Source organism: Podarcis filfolensis (genome assembly GCF_964270895.1).
Source record: "Podarcis filfolensis genome assembly, chromosome: 1".
NCBI lineage: Eukaryota > Metazoa > Chordata > Lepidosauria > Squamata > Lacertidae > Podarcis > Podarcis filfolensis.
This window is the reverse complement of record NC_139604.1, coordinates 36,802,376-36,808,375: the sequence shown is the minus strand read 5'-3', so window position 1 is coordinate 36,808,375 and position 6,000 is coordinate 36,802,376.

Below are 6,000 nucleotides of genomic sequence, written 5' to 3'. Positions count from 1 at the left end.
TGTGTGTTACCTCTATAGTGGCCAGCTGGAACTTTGTAGGACTGTTGTTGTTTTTTTGTACAGACACCTGATATTTTCATAATGGGTAGATTTTTTTTTGGAAAAGATGATCAGCTGGTGCTTGAGTTCTGCAGCCACGTTTTAGCTGAAGTGTAAGCATCTTGTACTGACACTCACATCGCAGAACTATAAAATGGAAAAGGATCAGATATTTTCACAAGAGGACATATACCACAACATGTTGTGACACTTTTTCCCAGCACCTAACAGGAATGTTCTTGTTTAGGGTTACTGCCAGCCACCTGGAGATGTCATTTTCTAATTCTTAGGGGCTCAAGGAAGCCAATTTACTCTCCCTCTGTAGTTTTCTATCACTTTCTTTTCCTGGGTTCTGTTAAGACTGAGCATGTTCAGTTTGGGATTGTTTTGTTACTTTTCTTTTTTATACTCCTGCAAACCTTGAGGTTTCCTTTGAGCATTCTGAGCGCACCGAGTTCCTTGTTAGAGGGAACAATTGTGCCTGATTAACATAACTTGCATATCATTTTAAAAAACATGGCAGATACATTTGGAGGATATTGTTTGCTCTATGCTATGCTATCCCCTCCCCCGAAAAAGTTCTTATGCACAGACTTGGAAACGGCAACATATGATGAATTCCTGTATCATTCCCATGTCAAAACAGCACTATGAATCACTGCTTCGTCCTTATGATATTCAGGTCACTCCGGTTTCAGTTCTAGGATTGGGCTATGTATCCTGATATGTAATAAATGTTTAAAATTTTTACTTTTATATTTATTACAACTTACACCCTGCTTTTTACCATCAGCATCCCGAAGTGGCTTACAGAATAAAAGTATGCAACATACAAAGTTTAAAGCATAAATTGAAACATCAGAGATTTAAAACTTCAGAGCGGCATTCACGGTGTGGAGGCCTCCAAAAATAAGAGTTCTAATCTGGTTTCTGAAACTTGGCAGGGGTTGTGCTTCCCTGGTTTCTAGTGGGAGGGAGTTCCACAGAGCTAGGTTCCCTACACTGAAGGCCAACTCCTTGTTGACACAAGTTGTGCTTCTGGTTCCCTGTGGGAGTACTAATATTGCTGCCCCTAGATGATCTCAGTGATCATTTTGGGAGACATGGGTTAAGGCATTCTGGACCTAAGTTGTTCTGGAGTTTGTACACTAGTATCTTGAACCTGGCCTGGTCCTCTGTGTTATTTGCCACTCAGTGGCAAAGCATTTGCTTTTTCTGCAGGATGCCCCGGCTCCAATCCCTGTTCCTTCCGTTAAAACAAGGACATCCAACTCCCAAGAGACTACAATCTGCTTCCAGGAGAAAAACCTGGCAGTGATCTACCCATATTTTTTTTTTGGGGGGGGGAGTTCAGAGTTGGGGGGAGGAGACATGATTCTTAATAACGTGAGCGCTAAGGATCCCGCGATCGACTGCGATCATCCGGGGATCAACTTGTCTATCGCGGTCAACCGGTTGGACACCCCTGCGTTAAGAGATGGCCAGGTTGCAGTTGATGGGGAGGATGAAGGGACCCTTTGCAAGACACAGGAGAGTATTCTGGGCTTGCAGGTGAAACTGTGCTGGTAAAAGGCAAAGCAGCTTCCTGTCGGGAAGGGCTGTAGCTCAGTGGTAGAGCATCTGCTTTCCATGCAGAAGGTCCCAGGTTCAATCACCAACCAGGTTCAACCCCTGCCTGAAACAAGTCACTGTTGGTCAGTGCAGATGATACATGCTTAGATGGACCAGTATAAGGCAGCTTCCTATATTCCTATCTGTGCATATTTGCAAGTGTATCAGAAGTGTGTTTGTCCTTTTGAAAGTAAGTGGATAACACAATCCTGGGTGGATTCCTTTAGTGTTCATTCTTGGGATATAAGGGGCAGTTGCCGCTCTTGCATCTCCCGTGACACCGATATTCAACTCCGGGTACTCTCTCTGGTGAAGTTGGTGGTTATTAGCATTCCTTCCTTCCCTTTGTTTACAGTTTCTTATTTACTTTGTTGAATTTTTTAAAAGTTGCAAGAATTCTGTCAAATACATATATTCAACAGTATTTAGGCCTCAAAAATAAAGATGCATTAGAAAGATGCCTATTATGCTTCAGAATTATTAATTGACATTTTTTATGATGAATAATTAATCATTGGAATAATTTTTGTATCTCTGATCTGAACACATATTTGCATATCTAATGTCTGATTTTAAATGTGGTTTCTTTAGTTGCATTCTCCCAGGACAAAGAGATGAAGTAAGAAACATCCTAATGTGAAACTATCCCCCCCTCCACCACCTCCTTGGGTTGCACTTGTAAAAGTGGGTTTATTGAGAGAGAAATTTCTCTCAAGATATGAAGTTGTCAACAAACTTCGTATGCCTTATGGGTGCATTGTAGAAAACATATTCAGATATGACTGGCGTGAATTAATCCATTTAGGTCCTACTTCCTTAAATTCTGTGATAAGTTTAAGATCCACATTTAATTTATTTGACAGGTGGCCTGGTCTAATGGATGCTTTCTTGGAAATAAATCTTGCTAAAATCAGTAGGATTTATAGTCATAGATAGATCGATAATCTGGCTATCTATGACATACATATCTCTGTCCTTTTTAAAGCTGTGTTTATATGACTCTTAGCCATACTCCATTTATTGCTGTATGTTTAAGCATAGGTACAAGCCCAATGCTGATCCAATTGATCTTCTCAGCAGGCCCTACTGAGAGAAAGCCGGAGGAAACATATCTCTCTGTATATATCCCATTTGTTAGACACCTGCTACTGTAAAAGTCTTGATGTGACTTACAGCTCAGTGCAAAACACATTCTATGCAAGCAATTCTGAATTAAAAACAAAAGCAGCACCTTCAATAAAATAACCAGTGGATTAAAAAAAAAATCAAGCCAACCCTAGAAAATACACATCATCATAATAATCAACAAGCCAAAAATGCCCACAGAGACAGCCATGATGTTAACCAAATGCCTGGGAAAATATGAAAGCCTTTGCCTGGCGCTGGAAATAGGTTGGTGCCAGGTGAATATTCTTTCAGAGAGTGTTCTACACAGCGGAGACTATAGGCAAAGGCCACCTCTCTTTTCATAATCCTCTGCATCTCCATCCAAGGAGGGCCTCAGATGATGACCTCATGGTCTGTATAGGCTCATGTCAGAAGAGGCCTTCCATTAGGTAATAGGCCCCCAAACTGTGTAAGGTTTTATAGGTTAAAACCAGCACTTTGAATTGGACTCAGAAATGTATGGGTCAATATTTTTTTAACAGTAATAGTTGTTCAGCAACAATATACACTTTGATACGGGAAAACCCATGCACTAGCTATGAAATTGATGTGTGTTCTAGGTTAGGATAAATTCTCAGTCTGTGCTAGGCAGCAGCCAGAAATCTTGATTCTAAGTGGTCATGTAATAAGACCGGAATCTGGAAGAGGGCAAACTTGTGTTTTGTTTCTGCCTTTGATTTGATTCCACCATAGACCTTTATCAGGATTTACACCTCATCCACCTTTTGTTTTGTTTTAAAGCCCCTGACAGATTTACCCCATTAATATAAAATTCTCCTGACTGCTGTTCTAATAAGAGAACTGTGATTGTGCCTGTAAGATCCTTCAGGGATGGAGGGAATTGCAGAGTGTATGGTTTTATGGCAACAGCTTTAGTATCAAACAAGAACTTACATTGAGTACTACCTGAGTCTTTCATGGCTTCTTGACTTGCTCTTGCTTGTGAAGAATAAATAAAAACCTAGGTCAGAACTGCTCCAGATTGAAATATGCTAGAACTGAGGTGGGAAAATATAATGCAGGACTCTTGGGTTGAGCTTTTCCATTCCACTACTTGTGCTGGGATTGTGTAAAATACAGTTGTACCTTGGAAGTCAAATGCAATCCATTCAGGAAGCCTGTTCGACTTCCAAAACATTCGGAAACCAAAGTGCAGCTTCTGATTGGCTGCAGAAAGCTCCTGCAGCCAACTGGAAGCTGCAAAAGCCCTGTTGGATGTTCGGCTTCTGAAAAGTTCGCAAACCGGAACAGTCACTTCTGGGTTTGCGACGTTCAGGAGCCAAAACGTTCGGGAACTAAGCTGTTCGCAAACCAAGGTATGACTACTGTATGTTGATGCCACAAATAATCATGGCCATGCATTTTGTTTATTTATTTAATCTGTGAAATTTATATACTGCTCTTCATCACAAAATGTTCCCGTGGTGAACCTGTTGTTTATGCTGAGTAGAGGAAGCATCCTTCACGATTTCTAAAATTGGTACCCACCTGTCATCTCTTCTGAAGAGCACATAAGAAAGATTGCTCATGTGATAAATGTTTTCAGGATCTATTTTGCTAAAAAAGTACCGGCTGGAGGGTTGGGGAGGGGGGCAGCGTCTTGAAATTACACTTCCAACATGCAGATACCTTAAATAACGTGTTGGAATTTACATTTTACCTCCGCTTTATTGCAAAGTTGCCCGTAGATCTCACCAATCTCATGCAGCCCATGAAACTAGCAGAGTCTCACGGTGCAACCCTCTGCATGCTTGCTCAGAGTTAAGTAGCTGTTTGCTCAGTTTGGGTGTGCTCCAGGTTAAACGACAAGGACAACTCCCAAGAGGTGCAGCTCCCCAAAATAGTTCGAGCTATCCCATTCACTACTTCAGCTTTCAGCTGTAGTACTATTGTGGTCCCGTTTTACGTAGATGAAATCCTTGCTGCCCTAATAACAGTCTTTGCCATCCCTTTGCTCCCCCAAAGTAGAAGTGTGCTAAAGATTGCATTCTCAATCTGTTAGACAGACTCTGGGTTTCACTGCCAACATTTTCTAGGCCTGCCTAATTTGTGACCCATCAAGTTGATTGCAGCCAAGTAACCTTTTATAGTCGCCTGCCAGATTCTTGACGACTCCCCTATTTTGCAGTTCCAGGCAGGCAGAAGAACCAGGAATTTATTGAGCCACTTAGTGCATGCTGGTTGGCGAGTTGTGTTTAACTTGGCGGGTCACAGGTTTGCAGGGCCTGCTGTGTACCCAGGCAGAACTGGGAGTCCTGAAAACTGCAGCAGACATATTGAATCACCCCCAGTGGTCTTTCCAGCCCAAACCTGTAAAAAAATGAGCCTGATGCCGCTTTAAAATATTGAGCAGCAAAGCAAGTTTAATTGAGAGAGGTGGGTGCAGTCTCTTGAATTTCACAGCATGAAAATACAAAATGAAAACACGAAATACATAATGAGAACAAGAACAAACCAATCCGATAAGCCCCCACATGCCGCAAACACATTAAAAAAACATAGAATGTTAATCAGCCAAAGGCCTGGTTGAAGAGAAATGTTTTTGCCTGGTGCCTAAAAGTATACAATGAAGGTGCCAGCCGAACCTCCCTGGGGAGAGCATTGCACAAATGGGGAGCCACTACAGAAAAGACCCATTTTCATGTTGTCACCCTCTGGACCTCTCATGGAGGAGGAACATGAAGAAGGGTTTTGGAAGATGATCTTAGGTAGATTCATATGGAGAAAGTTGATCCTGAGCTGTTTAAGGACTTACAGGTGAAGACTAGCACTCTGAATTGGGCCAGGAAACTAATTTGCAGCTAGTACAGTCAGGCCAGGATTGGTGTAATATACGCAAACTATCTTGCCCTGGTGAAAAACTTGGGCACCGAATTCTGCACCAGCTGAAGTTTCCGAAACGTCTTCAGGGGCAGAGGCAAAGTGCCTTAATTTAAATACTTTTAATTAAAAGGAAAGCTCATCAAAACCTAATGCCCTGTTTTGGCTTTGGCACATTATATTGTGAGCTACAGTGCCACTATTCTAACTTACATTGGTATAATACAAACATTTGTTAATCTTTCCTGGTCTGAGTCCCTCCCCACCCCTTGTCCAGTCATCCTTTTGTAACTAGTATAAATCAGCCCAGGCAAGTCTGTCACTGAAAAATATTGTTTTCTGGTTTTGAAGTCAGGGCAGAGG